The sequence below is a fragment of the Zingiber officinale genome, chromosome 9A (assembly GCF_018446385.1).
Source record: "Zingiber officinale cultivar Zhangliang chromosome 9A, Zo_v1.1, whole genome shotgun sequence".
Lineage (NCBI taxonomy): Eukaryota > Viridiplantae > Streptophyta > Magnoliopsida > Zingiberales > Zingiberaceae > Zingiber > Zingiber officinale.
The window spans coordinates 18,191,909-18,213,540 of NC_056002.1; positions in this window are offsets into that span (position 1 = coordinate 18,191,909).

A 21,632-nucleotide genomic window follows, 5' to 3' on the forward strand; every position below is an offset into this window, starting at 1 on the left:
CGTTATATATGAAGCTTCTCCACCTTCGACTTGTATCGAAGAATGAATCGACTAGTTGAGCTTCAATTTTTATTTATTAAAGTGTTTGTATTAACATAAGTCAAAGGATTTGAGAAAGATACATTTTTAATTTTAGATAATTTATCCTCTTCCATCGATCGCACCATGACCAATCACATATATTAATTAGACTTTGTTGACAAAATAAATGCCAAAGGGATTAAACTATATATATTAGATTTCAAGAATTTAAAATATTTGAGGATTAATTTTCTTAAACATATATATATATTTTTTCAATATTTAAACTTTAATACAAGATGACGGCTAACTAAGATATCATGTATTATAGGGAGTGAGATTCAAGAGAAAAGTAGTTTAAAAAGTGATGCAACCAAATAAGATAGGGTCTCAAAGTGTTGATTGATGTAGTGGTTAAAATTAGGGAGAGATTAATACTAGGGACTAATATGGTCGCATGGCTTGATCAAGTAGGCCAGTCAATCAGATCTTTCATATGATTGGATCCTAAGTCCTCTCGGCTCAACTAGACTCCTTGTCTGAATTGAGCTAAATCCTCAAGGAGATCGAGCCGAGTCCTCAAGGAGGTCAAGCCGAGTCTTCAAAGAAGCTGAGTCATCAAGGAGGTTGAGTCCTCGAGATAGTCGACATTCCTTAGCCGACCCCGACCCTGCCTAAGAATGAGGTTTGATTGGATGTCAGAGGAGACCCGGCCAATCCACCATTAAAATATATTAATTGTCTATCAATTCAATGATCTAATATCCCTTTTTGTTGTTTTGTGTAATAGTTATTAAGGATGACAATTTCATCCGAATCCAATGGATAATCCAACATCCAACCCGAATGGAGGAGGATATAGAGGGAATTTTTATACCCGATTATAGTAAATGAGTATTCGGGTATGAGTATGGAGGCGGATGTGGTAAAATCCTATCCATACCCTATCCGATACCCGATATATTTATTTATTTATAAGCCTCATTTTTTATTGGGAAAGAAAAAACTTTAGCCCGTTTTCCGTCTTAGAAAAAAAAATTTAGTTTGTCTCTTTATTCTGTTATCAACACGCATCTCATCTTCTTTTTCACGAAAAATATTCACCCGATCAAAGGAGCGTGAGATGAGGAAGAGCTGACAAATACATTGAAATATTTTTTTTAAATGAGAATGGTAGGGAATAATAGGATGATGGGTAGAATATGGATACCCGAAATTCCGACGGGTATGGGGATGGGTATGAAAGTTAAATACCCGATGTGTATGGGGATAAGTATGGGCATAGATATAATAAATGGGGATGGGTATGGAGGATATGAAATCCTACCCATTGTCATCCCTAATAGTTATCAGAGAATCAAGGAAATATTGTCTGTGCAATCCATATGACGGAAGCTTTAATCATGCAAAGCACATGAATGATGGATCTATTTCAAAAAAGGTGTCAAAATGTTAGAATAGTCGACTCTATTTAGTAATGAATCAATATTTGTACAGAGAGAAAAAATAATATTATATAAGGGGGTCTCTATCTATAAGTGCAGATAAGCTTTGCTATTAAAGTTCACTATTTGTCACCACTGTTCTTCATTTTCTCCATAATCCTATGTCTGACTTGAGCGTAGGAGTGTTTACACCGAGGATCCCTTCCTAGCCCGATTACTGATTTATTTTTACTTCTAATTTTTCTCTTTGATACACAAGCACAATCTTGGTACTAGGTCTCTCCTACTCCAAGTCTCTTCACAATGAATCTCGATGCCACTTAGCCATCGTGTCATCTTCCCTGATTTTAAACTGAATCAAAAAGTATTTAGCAAATCGTGGGCAAATATAAGGTTATCAATCCAAGTCGTGTGGACTTAGCAACTAATTAACGTAATCATGTACTTAAAAACTTTTTATTTAACAGAAAAATATGTAATTTTTTATGATAGAGTTGGCTATGCAAGTTAAATGGTCTAAATGCGTGGAGCAAGCTTGATAAATTTAATGTAAATCGAGTCGGCTAAGTGAACAAGCCTTAATAGAGGAGGGGAAAATATTTTCCCCTCCTTTAGCTAGCCCATAAATATATGCAAAGATGGCCCCAGAGAGTTTTAAATGCCACATTCAAATAAGAAAAATATTTATTTTAAAATTAAATTAAAACTCTAAAAATTTGTTATGAATTTTTTTTAATCATTAATAGATGAAATTTCACTCTATTTAAATTGGATACTTTCCACGAAATGTTAGTCATGATTTTTTTTATATCATTTAAATATGACAAAACTTGACAATTATTTAGGTTTTCTTTTATTTCAATGAAACATAATAACAAATTATATTTTGGTATTTTAGTAATAAGAGTGAAAAGGTAAACACCATGCAATGGTAAAATGCTTCCGTATTTAACTAGTTATATACGGATTGACTTCTAGGTACGATTGATTCAATCTAAATAACTTTATTTTTAAGGTTAAAATTTAAGATTGAGATATTTTGAATCGGTAGTTTTGAACTATGAAAAATGACAATTTCGAATGGTGGTCAAATCTAGGGGTCAATCGGTAGGTGCCCTAATCGAATGGGAGTTGCCTAAATTAAATGAGGGAAACTCCAAAGAAGCATCGCATTGATTGAGGTCGTCTCAACTGTTCTTTCACATTGCTTCATTTATGTCCTCTATTATTATTATTATTATTATTATTATTTTTTGATTTGGGCAAGAATTATTTTAAAGGGCGTTTATACCATCTGTTCAGTTGACCACCTTCGGTTTTTTTATCTTGAGACTTGGAATAAACTGGATGAATTGTTTTTGGTTTTTGGTTTTTAAAAGGCCTACGAGATAAACTTGAAACGATACAACTGAGAATGCGAGAAGGAATGTTCAACTCGAATCCAATGTTTGTTAAAAAAAAAGGAGTAATAATTATAATGTTAATTTATGCGAGCTGTTGGCCCCGGAGACAATAATAAAATACAATGGTTGTTGAGAATGTCATAAAAAGGCATTGAGTTAATTAAAGACAACTAAGGCAGGTTTAATGAACTCTAGGTGAACTTTTCTCAGTTCTTATAAGAGAAAAGGTGACTCACTCATCTCAAATATTTCGGTGACCATGCAACGAGATGAAGAGATGGACTAAGCAACATCTCTAGATAGAAGAGATTTTATTCTAGATTTTTTTCTCCGAGATTCGATCACTATATTTTTTTCGGTGACCATAAACAATGAGATGAAGAGATGGCTAAACAACATCTCTAGATAGAAGAGATTTTATTCTAGATTATTTTCTCCGAGATTTGATCAATTTTTTTTTATAGTTCTCAATATGTAATATCAAAAGCATAAAAATCAAAATATATATATATATAGTGGGCAACCATGAGTGAAATCCGACTTGGACTATCTGACGTGATCAAAATCCAATTTTTTTAATCTCTCTCTTATCTGCATGCAACAACTTTTCTCTCTCATTTGCATGCATCAACTATAAAATTTTCATTTCTCTCTCATCTGATTGCATGCAACAATCACTGCGTTGTTAATTTTTAAAGGTGATGTAGCTGCTACAACATTGTAGCAGCTACTAAATAATAGTTGTTACATGTTATAGCAATTTTTGTATAGCAGCTGCTATAACGTGTAGTAGTGTTATTGTGTAGCTACTATGTTGTAGCAACTACTGCACTGTTGGAGCAGCTACTGCACCTTTGTAGTAGCTATTGCACTGTTATAGCAGCTATTGCACCGTTGTAGCAGCTACTGCACCGTTGTAGCAGCTTCTGCACCGTTGTAACAGCTACTACATAGTAACTGCTACAATGTTGTATCATCATTACCACAATAATTTTTTGCATGTAATAATAGGAGAGAGAATATAAAATTTCATTTTAATTTAAAAAGAAAGAGAAAAGTTGTTGCATGTGGATGAGAGAGAGATTAAAAAAATTACATTTTAGCCGCGTCAGATAACCCCATGTCGAATTTCACTCACGGTCGCGCACTAAGCGTCGCTTAGCATATCAAATATATATATATATATATATATATATATAGAGAGAGAGAGAGAGAGAGAGAGAGAGAGAGAGAGAAATTTTTTACCTGCGCACTCTTAGGTGAGCGATCATAGTCGACATCTAATATGGCCACCTGATGTGGCCAAAATCTGAATTTTGTAATCTCTCTCATTTGCATGCTGTAAGTACCTCGGGTAAGTTTTGATGTAATCAATCGGATTAAATTTAGTTTCTGTTGTGTTTAATGCCTTATGTCTAAGTGTGCAGAAGTTTAGAAACACAAGAAGTCTAGCGGAAGACGTAGCTAGCAGAAGGATATCACGGGAAGGGAGTCGACTGGTTCGGTGCATCCGAAGAACGAGGTGCTCCGAAAGAGTACATCGGTGGACGAAAAGACTGTGCATGCCATCCGAGGAACGAAAAGCTAAAGCGGAAATTTGCTTGAAGAGAAGGTTGGAGTTGGGTTCAAGTATGCTCAACTCTGGAAGGTCGGAGCATCACCCAAGCAACTAGAGATGAAGCTGGCGATCGGAAGGTCAGCATGAAGCTGACCGGTCCGGTGCCTAGACCACTAGGATGCACGAAGGGCACCTCATCATTGCAGATCAACTTTGGGTCCATGTCAGCACCGGTCCGAGCGCTCGAATATAGTCTAAGCGCCCGAAGATGAAAAAGTCTATATTCTAGCCGTTGCATGAAGTAGTTGCATGGAGATAAAATTTGTCACCCTAGGGGCTCCTGGAGAGGGTCCAGGCGCCTGAACCATGCCACGTCAGCAACGGATAACATTCACTAGAGCACTATAAATAAAGCCCTAGTATAGTCAATTCAGAACAACACACTCTGTATTACTTTCTAACTCTTGTCTTAAGTGTTCATGCTTTCAACGATTGTAAGAGGCTACTCTGCCTGCTTGTGTAACGACCCAATTTTTCCTATTTCAAGTTCTAAAAGTCCATAAAAATAATTGGAAATACTTTTAAAATATTCTAGAGATTTTTAAGAATTTTTAGAGTATTTTTACGTAATTTTTGGAGGTCGTTTGATATTTTTACAAGACGAAAGGAAGTTGACAAAAAAATTTGTCAAAACCGAAGCTCGAACCCACGACCTCGGGTCGGACTGACCCAACCGGACATGACGCAACCAACTGGGCTGCGAGTGTTTCGTTAACTATATATGTAACGAAGTATATTTAAGCAGAAGTTAGGGAATTAGGAATAAAAAGGGGGTGCGACAGGATTCGAACCCGCGGCTTCAAGTATGAGCCAAGCAACAGCCAACCAGCTGTGCTGTAATTGTTTCGTTAAACATATATAGAGCGAATATATTTATATAGTAGTTAATAATGGAAATGTTTAGATATTAAAAGGAGAACTTGAGTTTTACCCGAGACCTAATTTTTCCTCACCTTTCTCTCCCGACGGCGCTGTTCCTCTCCTCGGGCGAAAACGCAGCGGCGTTAGGGCTTCGATCCGGCGGCCGACGAGCACCTTTCTTCGAGAGCTCTTCACACATTCGTGACCGGCTCGTCGAGGGGAGCACGCAGACACGAAGAGGAGCCAAGACCTTCAAGCTCTACCCGAAACCCTAAGGGTTTCCTCTCCGTCGGTTGTAAGTGCAAGAACAAGGGGTGAGTTGCTTCTCACCTGCAGTAGGAGTAGTTCCGCGAGCTTTGATCCTTCTTTGTTTATTTTTTTTGGCACGCTGTACAGAATTGGAATTTCTAGAGGTTTGAGAATAGTTTCGAGTTTTGTTTTGGTGTTTCCTTCGAGTTTTGAAACATGCTGTATTGTGGATGTTAGGAGCTTAGTTTTTCTTTCTTTGTCTCGGCACATGCTGAGATGGGGTTGCTAGGGTTTAGTTTTACCTTTCTTGCATTTGGTATATGCTGTTTTGGAGCTTGCTAGGGATTTAGTTCCTTCTTTGTTTTCGGAGCATGCTATACAGGATTGTTGATTGCTAGTGGGCTAAGTGGTAGTACCGAAATTTACCTGCTGATTTGTATTGTTGTTGTAGCTTGCTTAAAGAATTCGGTCCTATGCATGTACAGATTTGTTTATCTCGGTTGCTGTTAAATAATTTAGTGAGAATGCATTAGGAAATAATGTTTTTGAGAATTTCTCATTTGTTGCTCGTTATGTATCAGAACGCATGAAGAAAGGTTGTTGAATATTGCTTTTAATTGCTAACTATGTATCAGAATGCTTTTAGAAATAATTTTGAATTTTTCTAACATGAGAAATTTATTGCTCTTATTCCAGTAAGCATGAGAAATTTTCCATTTGCTAATAATTAAGCATGATCAGTTACCTTTACCACTAGATGTGCACGGTGATACTTTCTAGTCTCTTTTACTATTAGAATATCTTGAGCATGCAGTTATTAGTTTCTTTTGCTATTACATAAGCATGAGTTTCTATCTTTAAGAACTATAAGCAAGAAAGACTGAGGTCTAGACTTGATTTCAATTCCAGAAGATTGAATATCAAAAGCGCACACAAGGTGTTTGCTTAAATGTCAAGTAAGGGCAAGTATAAAGAAGTTATAGTTAAAAAGAAAGTATTTTACTTTTAAAGGGCATGTACCGGACACAAGGTCCAAGGGATGGGCTCCAAGTTGCCCCTAGGCACAAGGCCTAGAAGTATCTTAGTAGTTTCGGGATTAGCTACCTCGATTCTTATTAAGAATGCGCGCAAAGTGGTACAATGCCGGGCCCAAGAGAAGTTGATTATTATTTTGAAGTATAAAAGTAAAAGTTTTTGGAAACAAATGAAACAAACATCAAATATGTTTAGAATTAGAAAGTTTAGCTTCTTGTTATTTGAAGCATGCAGTATCAGTTTTCATTTGCTTCCTCATGAGTTTATTTTAGCATGACTATATGTCTTATCATTTAGTTGATTTCTTGCTATTAGATTATTCAGCATGTTTAGTTTTATTTGCTTTCAGCATGCTGTTATAGTTTTATTCTTATGAGCATGTTTAGCTTTACATGTTTAGTAGTTTTACATGTTTAGTAGTTTTACATGTTCAGTAGTTTTACATGTTTAGTATCTTTACATGTTTAGTAGTTTTGCATGTTTAGTATGCTTCTTTTATTAGTTTATGAGCATGATAAACTATACATGTTTAGTATTTCAGTTAGCATGATTTCCTTTGTTATATATGAGCATGAGTAGTTTTATATGTTAGCATTCAGTTTTAGCATGTTTTTATTTATATACATGCATATCGGGTTTTTGTGAGTAGATAGCGCTCACTAAGCTTTATGCTTATAGACTGCACTTCCTCCTACTGCAGATAAAGGAAAGGAAAAGATTTAGCATGGAAGGCGACAAGGTGGTGGTGATGAAGGTGTGTGATGGCTGGACTATGGGGAGATCAAGAGTTTGCTAAGGAATTATTAAGACATTTCTGTTTAGAGTTCTTTAGTTTTCTTTTAATGCTATTATGAGTCAATATTGTATTTAAGTTTATTCCGCGATTGTAGTTGGGTTCTATTGATGGAGTGATATTGATGTTTGCTATTGATAGGGTAGTTTCTTTCTTTTATTTGTGATATTATACTGCGTGGTTGTGAAGATATATGTTCCAGCCGCCTGTGGCTGAGTATATTATGCTTGTATTATGGGAAATGGTCACCGGTACAGGGGAGACTCTGCCGAAATTTTTCGGTAGGGTTTTCCTAGAGATTTTTAATAAACCGGTTAAGTAGAGTAGTAGATAAGTAACGGTCACTCTTAGAGAGTAGTAGTAGTAGTAAGAAGGGTGGTCGTTACAGTTGGTATCAGAGCAGGTCCCATTCTCCAGCATCACACACACATCAGCATCATCCTTGCCGTCTTCAAGTAAGAAAGTATTTAAGTTTTTTTTCCTTTTATGTTTCTTTATTATTTGCAGTATGGAGAAATTGCTTATATGTGCTTCTGTAAGATAGAAGTTTGTTTCTCTTTTATTCATATACCTAAGTTTGGTTAGAAAGGATAAAGAATATATCAAGTTTTTCTTTCTTTGCATAATTAGATGTCAAGAAGAGGACGTCCCCGTACCGCTCGTACTAAGGACCAGGCTCAAGAGAACGAAGGGCCAGGAGCAACTGAACCAAATCTCTCTGAAGTTGTTGCTCAACTCCAGAGACAAGTAGCAGAGCAACAACAAGTGATCGTCAATCTGATGGCGAATCAGCAACCAGTTCCTCCCACACCTCCAACAGTAACTGTGGAGACTCCAGTGGTAACTGAGGTTCCACCAGTTGCCCAAGGAGTCGTCACAGCACCCCAGAGACAAGAAGCTTATCTCATACAGTGGCTGAAACTGAAACCAGAAAGCTTCTCAGGCACGACTGAGCCCTGGGATGCCCAGGCTTGGTTCAAAACACTGGAGAGCACCATGGAACTTCTTGACTGGCCAGAAGTCGAGAAAGTCAAGTGTGCCTCCTTCTGCCTGACTGGAGACGCACGCATGTGGTGGGAGAGAGTCAAAAGTAAGAGGGCAGTCAATCAGATGAGATGGATTGATTTTGAGACAGAGTTCTACGACGAGTTCTTCCGCCAAAGGATCACCAATAAGCACTACGAGGAGTTTATGGAGTTCAGACAGGGTGATCTGACAGTGGAGGAGGCAGTTAAAAGATTCAATAGGCTAGCTCGTATCTGCCCAGAGCTAGTAAGCACGGAAAAGGAACGAGTCAGACTGATGCTCAGGATGCTGAAGCCAGTGATAGCACTTAATGTGAGTAGTGGAGCTCATCAGCCTCAGACTGGCGAAGAGTTAGTCAGCAGAGCATTAGTCGCTGAGCACTATCTGGACAGCATCAGGGCACAACGAGCGCAGCATAAGCCAGTCAAGATCGAAGACAAGACAGCTGGTAATCAGAAACCTCAAGCAAATAAGCAGCACTGGAAGGGTAAAGGTAACAAGAGAAAGCAGTGGAACTCAGGAGGTAACCAGAAGGGGGGACCAGCAAACAAGCAGACTAAGTTCCCTCCCTGTTCTAAATGTGGGAAAATACATCCAGGAGTCTGTCTTTTGGGTAAGACTGGATGTTATTCGTGTGGGCAGGAAGGACATATGGCTAGGGAGTGTCCTAACAAGCTCAAAGCACCTCAGCCACAGCCAATACAATATGGAGGCAAGCCTCAGTTACATTACATGCCTGCAACTCTGGAAGGACCTCAGCTCAGTCAAGGAAGGTTGGAAGCTCCACCAGTTCCAGCCAATGCCAGAGTATTCTCCCTCACTAAAGAGGAAGCTGCTAGTGCCTCCACGGTCGTAACAGGTCAAGTAGTTATTTTTTAGCATATAGCTACTGCACTATTTGATACTGGGGCGACCCATTCTTTTGTATCCATACCTTTTGCCAAAGAATTACAGGTACCTATAGAAAGCATGAATTCCAAGTTCCTGACAACCCTACCTTCTGGGGAAGTTATGGAATCTAGTCAGTTGCTTCGGTCTGTACCAGTCAGAATTTCAGATCGAGAGCTATGTATAAATCTGGTGGTCCTCGCCATGCAGGATTTCGATATCATTTTGGGTATGGATTTCCTCAGCAAGTACAGTGCTTCAGTGGACTGTCGTAGAAGAAAAGTGATCTTTAGTCCAGAAGGTGAACCATCCTTTGAATTTACAGGAGTACCAAAGAGGAAGACCCAGAAATTCCTCTCTTCTCTCACAGCTCACCTGATGTTAGCTAAAGGGTGTGCTGGTTTTCTTGCATTCATTGTGAGTACAGAGGAAGAAGAAAGACCTAAGCAGGAGGAAGTTCGGGTAGTCTGTGAGTATCCAGAGGTGTTCCCAGAAGAGCTACCTGGACTACCTCCCAATAGAGAGGTGGAGTTTGAGATTGAACTGGTTCCTAGTACCGGTCCAATTTCAAAAGCTCCATACCGCATGTCTCCAGCAGAGTTGAAAGAGCTACAAGAACAACTTCAGGAGCTGCTTGACAAAGGCTTCATCCGCCCTAGTCATTCACCATGGGGAGCTCCTGTGTTATTTGTCAAGAAGAAGGATGGATCTATGCGAATGTGCATAGATTATAGAGCTCTGAATCAAGTGACCATCAAGAACAGGTATCCACTGCCCAGGATCGATGATTTATTTGATCAATTGAAAGGGGCAACAGTGTTCTCTAAGATAGATCTGCGCTCTGGGTACCATCAGTTAAAAGTAAAGGAGAGTGATATACCCAGAACTGCTTTCAGGACCAGATACGGACATTACGAATTCGTAGTCATGCCTTTTGGTGTGACTAATGCACCTGCAGTCTTCATGGACTTGATGAATAGAGTGTTCAGAGAATACCTCGACAAGTTCGTCATTGTGTTCATAGACGACATTCTAGTCTATTCCAGAACTTCAGAGGAGCATGACACGCACTTGAGAATAGTTCTGCAGACCCTTCAACAAAAGCAACTCTATGCTAAATTCTCAAAGTGCGAGTTCTGGTTGGAACAGGTGGCATTTCTAGGTCACATTGTTTCAAAAGAAGGTATTCAGGTAGATCCAGCCAAAGTAGAAGCGGTCAACAACTGGAAGAGACCCAAGAATGCCAGGTTGGTTTAGCTGGGTACTACAGGAAATTTGTGAAGGACTTTTCCAGGATAGCCTCTCCACTTACAGCCCTCACCAGGAAGGACAAGAAGTTTGAATGGTCAGATAAATGTGAGCAGAGTTTTCAAGAACTCAAGAGGAGACTGACCAGTGCTCCTATACTGACTGTTCCAGAGGATGACAAGAGTTTTGACATCTACAGTGATGCTTCCAAGATGGGCTTAGGAGCTGTACTCATGCAGGAAGGAAAAGTTATAGCTTATGCTTCAAGACAACTCAAAGACTATGAGAAGAACTACCCCACTCATGATCTAGAGCTGGCAGCTGTAGTCTTTGCACTGAAACTCTGGCGACACTACTTGTATGGAGTCCAGTGCAGAATCTTCACAGACCATCAGAGTCTTAAGTACTTCTTCACTCAGAAGGACTTAAACATGAGACAGCGCAGGTGGTTAGAGTTGGTCAAAGATTATGACTGTGAAATCCTCTACCACCCAGGTAAAGCTAATAAAGTGGCAGATGCACTAAGCAGAAAGTCCAGTGCATCCTTGATGTCCTTATCATCATTAGCCCTGCCACTACAGAAGGAGTTGTCAGATTTCGGACTTGAAATTATTTATGGGCAACTTTCTGCATTGACCCTAGAGTCAACCCTGCTTGAGGATATACAGAAAAAGCAAAGTGAAGATCCAGATATCCAAAAGATCAAGCAAGGAATACAAGAAGAAGGAAATTCAGAATTTCGAGTATCAGACAGTGGAATTCTTTATCAGGGAAATCGCCTTTGTGTTCCCAATGATGAAGAGCTGAGAAAGAGAATTTTAGAAGAGGCCCATAGTACGCCATACTCTATGCATCCTGGTTCTACCAAGATGTACCAAGACGTGAAACAGAAATTCTGGTGGTCTGGACTCAAAAGAGATGTGGCTAAATATGTCAGTACCTGCCTGACATGTCAGAGAGTCAAAGCAGAACACCAGAGACCAGGAGGAGTTCTACAGCCTCTTCCTATACCAGAGTGGAAGTGGGAAGACATATCCATGGATTTCATAACAGGTCTCCCAAGAACCACAAATGGATACGATGCGATATGGGTGATAGTGGACAGATTGACCAAGTCTGCTCATTTTCTAGCCATCAAGGTGTCACACTCTATAGAGCAGTTAGCACAGCTATACGTTAAAGAGGTGATCAGACTTCACGGAGTTCCCAAATCTATTATTTCTGATAGAGATGGGCGCTTCACCTCTCATTTTTGGGAGTGTGTTCAGACTGCACTGGGCACCAAACTCAAGTTCAGCACAGCCTTCCATCCTCAGACTGATGGACAAACAGAGCGAGTAAATCAGATTCTAGAAGATATGCTCAGAGCTTGTGCACTAGATTTCAAAGGAAGTTGGTGCAAGTACCTATGCTTAGCTGAATTTGCCTACAACAACAGCTATCAGGCCACCATCAAGATGGCACCTTATGAGGCACTGTATGGCAGGAAGTGCAGATCACCCATTTGCTGGCAAGAAGCAGGTGAAAGAAGAGAGATGGAAGTGGAATTGGGCATTCAGACAGAGCTGATAGATGAGACTACTCAGGCTATCCAGAAGATCAGGCAGAGGATTGAGATTGCCCAGAGTAGACAGAAGAGTTATGCTGACACACGTCGTAGGCCACTTGAATTTCAAGTAGGGGATTCAGTCTTTCTCAAGGTCGCTCCTATGAAGGGAGTGATGAGATTTGGCAACAAGGGCAAATTAAGTCCTCGTTATGTAGGACCTTACCTGATCACAGAAAGGATTGGGAAAGTAGCTTACAAGGTGGACTTACCACAAGACATGTCAGCAATACATGATGTATTTCATGTCTCCATGCTAAAGAAGTGTTTTCACGACCCGAGCCAAGTGATTCAGCCTCAGTCAGTGCAGATCCGAGAGGATCTTAGTTATGAGAGCAGACCTACACAGATAGTGGACAGAGTAGTCAAGAGACTAAGGAACAAAGAAGTGCCACTAGTGAAGGTCATCTGGCAGAACCAGAAGCACGAGGAAATCACTTGGGAGCGTGAGGACAGTATGAGACAGAAGTATCCAGAATTGTTCTAAGTTCGAGGACGAACTTTTTATAAGGTATGGGGAATTGTAACGACCCAATTTTTCCTATTTCAAGTTCTAAAAGTCCATAAAAATAATTGAAAATACTTTTAAAATATTCTAGAGATTTTTAAGAATTTTTAGAGTATTTTTACGTAATTTTTGGAGGTCGTTTGATATTTTTACAAGACGAAAGGAAGTTGACAAAAAAATTTGTCAAAACCGAAGCTCGAACCCACGACCTCGGGTCGGACTGACCTAACCGGACATGACGCAACCAACTGGGCTGCGAGTGTTTCGTTAACTATATATGTAACGAAGTATATTTAAGCAGAAGTTAGGGAATTAGGAATAAAAAGGGGGTGCGACAGGATTCGAACCCGCGGCTTCAAGTATGAGCCAAGCAACAGCCAACCAGCTGTGCTGTAATTGTTTCGTTAAACATATATAGAGTGAATATATTTATATAGTAGTTAATAATGGAAATGTTTAGATATTAAAAGGAGAACTTGAGTTTTACCCGAGACCTAATTTTTCCTCACCTTTCTCTCCCGACGGCGCTGTTCCTCTCCTCGGGCGAAAACGCAGCGGCGTTAGGGCTTCGATCCGGCGGCCGACGAGCACCTTTCTTCGAGAGCTCTTCACACATTCGTGACCGGCTCGTCGAGGGGAGCACGCAGACACGAAGAGGAGCCAAGACCTTCAAGCTCTACCCGAAACCCTAAGGGTTTCCTCTCCGTCGGTTGTAAGTGCAAGAACAAGGGGTGAGTTGCTTCTCACCTGCAGTAGGAGTAGTTCCGCGAGCTTTGATCCTTCTTTGTTTATTTTTTTTGGCACGCTGTACAGAATTGGAATTTCTAGAGGTTTGAGAATAGTTTCGAGTTTTGTTTTGGTGTTTCCTTCGAGTTTTGAAACATGCTGTATTGTGGATGTTAGGAGCTTAGTTTTTCTTTCTTTGTCTCGGCACATGCTGAGATGGGGTTGCTAGGGTTTAGTTTTACCTTTCTTGCATTTGGTATATGCTGTTTTGGAGCTTGCTAGGGATTTAGTTCCTTCTTTGTTTTCGGAGCATGCTATACAGGATTGTTGATTGCTAGTGGGCTAAGTGGTAGTACCGAAATTTACCTGCTGATTTGTATTGTTGTTGTAGCTTGCTTAAAGAATTCGGTCCTATGCATGTACAAATTTGTTTATCTCGGTTGCTGTTAAATAATTTAGTGAGAATGCATTAGGAAATAATGTTTTTTGAGAATTTCTCATTTGTTGCTCGTTATGTATCAGAACGCATGAAGAAAGGTTGTTGAATATTGCTTTTAATTGCTAACTATGTATCAGAATGCTTTTAGAAATAATTTTGAATTTTTCTAACATGAGAAATTTATTGCTCTTATTCCAGTAAGCATGAGAAATTTTCCATTTGCTAATAATTAAGCATGATCAGTTCCCTTTGCCATTAGATGTGCACAGTGATACTTTCTAGTCTCTTTTACTATTAGAATATCTTGAGCATGCAGTTATTAGTTTCTTTTGCTATTACATAAGCATGAGTTTCTATCTTTAAGAACTATAAGCAAGAAAGACTGAGGTCTAGACTTGATTTCAATTCCAGAAGATTGAATATCAAAAGCGCACACAAGGTGTTTGCTTAAATGTCAAGTAAGGGCAAGTATAAAGAAGTTATAGTTAAAAAGAAAGTATTTTACTTTTAAAGGGCATGTACCGGACACAAGGTCCAAGGGATGGGCTCCAAGTTGCCCCTAGGCACAAGGCCTAGAAGTATCTTAGTAGTTTCGGGATTAGCTACCTCGATTCTTATTAAGAATGCTCAAAGTGGTACAATGCCGGGCCCAAGAGAAGTTGATTATTATTTTGAAGTATAAAAGTAAAAGTTTTTGGAAACAAATGAAACAAACATCAAATATGTTTAGAATTAGAAAGTTTAGCTTCTTGTTATTTGAAGCATGCAGTATCAGTTTTCATTTGCTTCCTCATGAGTTTATTTTAGCATGACTATATGTCTTATCATTTAGTTGATTTCTTGCTATTAGATTATTCAGCATGTTTAGTTTTATTTGCTTTCAGCATGCTGTTATAGTTTTATTCTTATGAGCATGTTTAGCTTTACATGTTTAGTAGTTTTACATGTTTAGTAGTTTTACATGTTCAGTAGTTTTACATGTTTAGTATCTTTACATGTTTAGTAGTTTTGCATGTTTAGTATGCTTCTTTTATTAGTTTATGAGCATGATAAACTATACATGTTTAGTATTTCAGTTAGCATGATTTCCTTTGTTATATATGAGCATGAGTAGTTTTATATGTTAGCATTCAGTTTTAGCATGTTTTTATTTATATACATGCATATCGGGTTTTTGTGAGTAGATAGCGCTCACTAAGCTTTATGCTTATAGACTGCACTTCCTCCTACTGCAGATAAAGGAAAGGAAAAGATTTAGCATGGAAGGCGACAAGGTGGTGGTGATGAAGGTGTGTGATGGCTGGACTATGGGGAGATCAAGAGTTTGCTAAGGAATTATTAAGACATTTCTGTTTAGAGTTCTTTAGTTTTCTTTTAATGCTATTATGAGTCAATATTGTATTTAAGTTTATTCCGCGATTGTAGTTGGGTTCTATTGATGGAGTGATATTGATGTTTGCTATTGATAGGGTAGTTTCTTTCTTTTATTTGTGATATTATACTGCGTGGTTGTGAAGATATATGTTCCAGCCGCCTGTGGCTGAGTATATTATGCTTGTATTATGGGAAATGGTCACCGGTACAGGGGAGACTCTGCCGAAATTTTTCGGTAGGGTTTTCCTAGAGATTTTTAATAAACCGGTTAAGTAGAGTAGTAGATAAGTAACGGTCACTCTTAGAGAGTAGTAGTAGTAGTAAGAAGGGTGGTCGTTACAGCTTGAAAGGAGAATATTAGTGGAGCTTGTCATTACCTTAGATTAATAACCACGTAGGCTGTAACCAAGTAAAATTCTACGTGTCTCTTACTTCCTTATGTTGTTATTTTTACTTAACTAATGTGAGTGTGTCTTTGCTAAATTCAGAAAGTAAAAGAAAGTTTTAAATTTACTTTGCAGGCCAATTCACCACCCTCTTGTTGGCCGCATGGGACCTACAATTGGTATCAGAGCGAGGACACTTTAAAAGGACTAATCGTCGACCAAAGCACAAGAAATGACCGGAGCCAACATCTATCCACCAGTGTTCGAGGGTGATGTGCGTAGATTTTATACACTTGTTTAGCATGTTTTGACACACATTCTTATATTTTATACATGTTGGGTGCTACTTGGAATTCCATTCTGTTTCTCTGTACAAAAATTTATACAAGAAAAGAACTTTTCCTAGCAGCCCATATGCTCTACAGAAGTTAAACTTGGATTGCAAATGAAACTTAACATTTTTAATCCAAGTTGTTCTTCAGAAGTTAAACTTGGATTAGAAACGAAACTTAATATTTTTATTCCAAGTTCAACCCATGTGTTCTTCAGAAGTTAAACTATATTATAGAAGTTAATTAAATATTTATTTCAAAAATTGACTTCCAGGTTAAACATGACGAGACACTCGACCTTCTTGGGTATGGGATCATCTACCACTTCTTAGACAAAGCCTTTCAAAGAAATTGAATATTTAAACTTCTTACAGTAACATTAGGTTTAACTATAGAGACCACAATAGAAACACAAAATTGATAACCTCTTGTGTTGGTATTTCAGGATCCATACAAAGAAATACTAAACTAGTTTCGTTGCGGAATAAATTAACTAGTTATACCTTTCTTTATATCTTAACGACCTCTTGATTTTTTGCTATATTCCTCTCCTCCTCTTGGACGTCGTGTGGGCGACGATCTACCAAGACGAAGACACCCGACCTTCTCCTTCTTTTCCAAGCTTTCAACCACAAAAGAATACAAAGTGAAGAGGCCTCCTCCTCCTTCTTCTTCTCCACCAAGCAACCGACCACCAAGTACTTCTTCTCTTCTTCTTCTTCTCCTTCAAGCCGTGACCACCAAGGTGAGATGGGAACCAACCCTAGAAGGAAGAAAGGGAGGAAGTGGGGCGCCGACCTAAAGAGAGAAAGAGAGAAGAAGAGGGCCGACCACCAAGAGAATAAAAGAGAGAGGGCTTAGGTTGTGTTTTTTAGAGAGCATCCCCTCCTCTTTTATAATCTTTGCTAGCGGCTAATAAGGAAAGTTTTTAATAAAATTTCCTTTTATCTGCTATTGTAGATGGTTACAAAAAAGGAAAGATTTTAACAAAATTAAAATATCTCTTTTAAACCATTATAAATAGCTATAAAAGGAAAGATTATAACAAAATTTTATTTTAAACAAATCTTCCTTTTATTCCTATAATGGTTGGTTACAAAAAGAAAAGATTTTAACAAAATTAAAATATCTCTTTTAACCATTGTAGATAACTAAAAAAAAGGAAAGATTTTAACAAAATTAAAATCTCTCTTTTAACTATTGTAGATAACTACAAAAAGGAAAGATTTTAACAAAATTAAAATCTCTCTTTTAATCCATTATAGAAAGCTATAAAAGGAAAGATTTTAACAAAATTTTATTTTCAACAAAACTTCCTTTTCTCTTCTTGGATGGCCGGCTCCATGTTTGGGCACCAAGCATGGCTTGGCCGACCCACATCTTGGGCACCAAGAGGGCTTGGTCGGCCCCTTGCTTGGGCACCAAGCAAGGATGTGGTCGGCCCCCCCCCCCCATTTGGGTAAGAAGGAAAATCAAAACGGGTGAACGCGAGGCTTTATAGAGGCTACAGCAGGAACCGAGAGAAGGAATTGATTTTGGCTTCCCGATGAGCTTGAGCTTCCTATATTCAACCCGAACACCCAACTCAAGTTCATCAATAATAACTCATACCACTAAAGAGTTATTATTGAACTACCGCACCAATCCCATATTACATTATGGGCTCCTTCTTATCATGAGTGGATTAATCTCCCTGTGTTTAAAATATCGAATGTCCATTAATTAAATGAGTTATTGATAACTCTCTTAATTAATATCTAGCTCCAAGAGTAGTACCACTCAACTTCATTGTCATGTCGGACTAAGTCCACCTGCAGGATTTACATGACAATCCTTATGAGCTCCTCAAGGAGACATCATCAACATAGATAACTAGGACACAATTTCCTTCTATAATCAACAACACACCATATAAATAATATTATTTCCCAACTTATCGGGCCTATTGATTTATCGAATAAATCTCACCCGTTGATAAATTAAAGAAATAAATATTAAGTATATGTGCTTGTTATTATATCGGGATTAAGAATACACATATCCATAATAACAGAGATTATGTTCTTTTATGTAGTTAGTATAAAAAGAACAACATCAAATGGTCCTGTCAATATACACATAGTGTACTAGTGTAATTTTATAGTCAAGATAAACTAATACCAAATTACACTACAATCATTCCAATGGCTTCTCTCAATCCATCTTGGTTGTGAGCTACTATTTATAACTTACAAGGAACTGATAACATGATCTTCTTTGTGACACCACACACCATGTTATCTATAATATAAATTAAATGGACAACTGCATTTAACTAAATACAGACATTTGACCAATGTGATTCTTATTACAACATAAATGTTCATACAAAAAGCTAGACTTTTAGTATACATCCTATCAATACATACTTTAGTTATGCATTTTCATGCTCCTTACTTTACTTTTGGCATAAATGATTTTCTTTGTTTGGAGATCTGCTCGTGTGTTTTATGCTTTCAGGAGTCGAATTTGGAGAAGAATTGATGTTCGTAGCCAATTCTACGATTAAACGGAGGAAAACAACTTTGGCAATGTGTGCCACACGACCTTGCAAAGGGGAATGGCCCTGGCCGTGTGGTGATGACAGGGTCGTGTAGCATCAACAGCAAGGGCGAGTGCCTTGGCCGTGTGAAGCTTACACGGGTTTTGCCACCTTTTCAAGCCAGCCAGTACACGGTCGTGTGTGCCACACGACCGTGCAGCCTTTCCAGAGCCAAAAAATGGCATGACCGTGTGTGTCACACGACCGTGCAACACTTCCAGAGACAGAAATTGGCTAGGCCGTGTGGATTTGCACGGCTGTGTAAGCAGGCAGAAGCAGAACATGGTGTGAGGGTCACACGGCCGTGTGAGGGTCACACAGTTGTGTGACCTTGGCCGAGAGAAGGAGCACCCTGGCCGTGTGAATCTCACACGGGCGTGTCCTGGCTGTGTGGCACCCAAATTCCCTCTTCTATATAAAGGGTTTTCCCCTCTTTGAAAGGGGGAGGCTCTCCCTTTGGGGAGATCAGTTCTTGGGCGTGATTTCCACCTATTAAGAGGCGTTTTCCGTCCAACATTCGACTCCAAGGGCGGTGGATTGGTTCCAGAGATCACTCATCGTATTGAGATAAGCGTTCCTTTCTATTTTCTTGATTTGGATTGGAATGTCTTTAATCCTCTCGTCTTCGGTTCTTTTCCTATTTTCTATGGAGTAGATTCCTTTGTTCTAGGATGGAGGGAGTATTGGTGATGTAAATTGATGTAAGATTCATGGATTTGTCATCTTCTTGATTCAAGGATGTTGTTATGTTTTGTATCAATCAATCTTGTATGGATTGCTGTGTTTTATGCCCTAATACCATTCTTGATTAGTTGTTTGTATTTCTTGTGGAATCTTTTAGAAGAATTCTCTAAATTTTATTGTCGCATGACGTCGTGACAGGGCTGCCCCATTAAACGGACATTTAGGGGATTACTTTGAGGGGATGAAGCAGGGATCTACAAAGAAGTAGGACGGATTGATATACTGAATTCTATATCTATATATGGATTGATTAGTGATGATATTTCTATGTTGTATGACTGCGAGGCGTCGTGACAGGGCTGCCCCATTAAACGGGCTTCATAGGTTTCATAACTATTTAATTGCTTAAGGTTTAGATATGAGTCCTTGATTGATGTTTTCTGTAGAAAATAACCGGTGACTTCTTGCAAACGCATTTCAATTATGGATAGGATTTGTAGATTGCTTTACATTAATGAGTATCACTAAGAAACCAAATCTCTTAGAACCTTCACAAAACTAAGTTTCTACATTTAACTTTGACTTCTAATCTTTAGTTGTTTCTTAAGACATATAACCTCTTCACGATTGTTTAGCTAATTCGCTGTTGAGACATCTTTAGTGCTTATAACCAATCCATGTGGATTCGATATTCTTTTATTTCTGATGACGTAACCGTACACTTGCGTGTTAAAGTGTATACTAAAAGCCTAGCTTTTGTAAACATTTATTTTTGAAATAATGGACATTCGATATCTTAAACACAGGGAGACTAACACACTCATAATAAGAAGGAGCCCATAATGTAATTTGGGATTGGTGTGGTAGTGCAATAATAACTCTCTAGTGGAATGAGTTATTATTGATGAACTTGAGTTGTGTGTTCGGGGCGAACATGGGATACTCAAGCTCGTCGGAAGGCCAAAACCAATTTCTCCTCTAGGTCCCCGTCGTAGCCTCGATAAAGCCTTAAATCCACTCATGAAAAGCCCATCTTGGTGTTCAAGAGGGGGCCAACCCATGGCTTGGTGATCAAGCCATAGGGGCCGGCCACTTACTTCTCAAAGGGGGTCGACCCTTTGCTTGGTATCCAAGCAAGAAGGGGCCGGCCAATAAAATTCAAACTAGGAGGGATGTTTAGAATTTTTAAAATCTACTCTTTGTAGATATCTATAAGTTTTAAAAGAGAGATTTTAAAATATAAAACTTTCCTTATTTGAATTAGGCCACATGGTTTAAAATAAAGTTTAAAAGTTTTAAAACTTTCCTTTTTTAACCATCCTCATGGTTTTTAGAAAAAAGGAAGAGAAGTTTTAAATTTGAAACTTTCTATTTTTGTAACCATGTTAAAAAAAAGAAAATTTTAGAAGAGAAGTTTTAAATTTTAAAACTTTGTTTTAATTTTTAAAACTTTCCTTTTTTTAACATCCATGTTAGGAAATTAAAAGAAAGTTTGTAAAATTTTATAAGAGTTTTTCTACTTTACTTATAAAATTTTTACAAAAGATTTTATTTCTTTCCTCTAGGGCCGGCCACCCTTGCTTGGTGCCCAAGCAAGGGGCCGACCAATCAATTTAATCAATGATTGATGATTGAATCAATCAAGAGGAAGGAAAAGAAAAAAAAAAAGGGGAAAAAGAAAAACAAGAGGACGATTTTAATTTTTTTTAAAATATTTTCCTTATTTGCCTTGGGCAAGTAATATAAAAGAAGGGGAGGGGAGACTTCATGGATTATCAATTCTTATTCTCTTATTGGAGCTCTTCATTGTGGCCGGCCCCTCTCTTTTCTTTTCCCCTTGCTCTCTTTTGTCCCTTGGTGGTGGTGGTGGCCGAATACTAGAGAAGGAGGAGGAGCTTTGGGTGGTGTTCATCTTGGAGGATTGTCACCCACACGATGTCCAAGAGGAGGCGAGGAATACGACAGAATATCTCGAGGTTATTAGCATACAAAGAAGAGGTATAACTAGTAATTATTTCTGCATCATACTAGTTCTTCTTTGTTAGAATTCCAAACACAAGAGGCATATGATTCTAGAATTTCGGATTTGTTTCGAAGTTGTGTTTTTTTTTGTTTTTCAAATTTGTCATTCGATTGTTCTTTTCGGTTAAACCTAATGTTATTTTAGGAAATTAAATATTGAATTTCTATTAAAGGTTTTGTCGAGGCAGTGGTGGATGATCTCATGCCCAAGAAGTCCTAGTGCCTCGCCATATTTGACCTGGGAGCCGATTTTAGAAATAAATATTTAATTAACTTTATAACATAGGTGGATTTGGATCAATAGTGTTAAGTTCCGCTTGCGATCCAAATCTAAACCATCAAGAACAGATAAGTTAAATTTGGAATCAATAATGTTAAGTTCCGTTT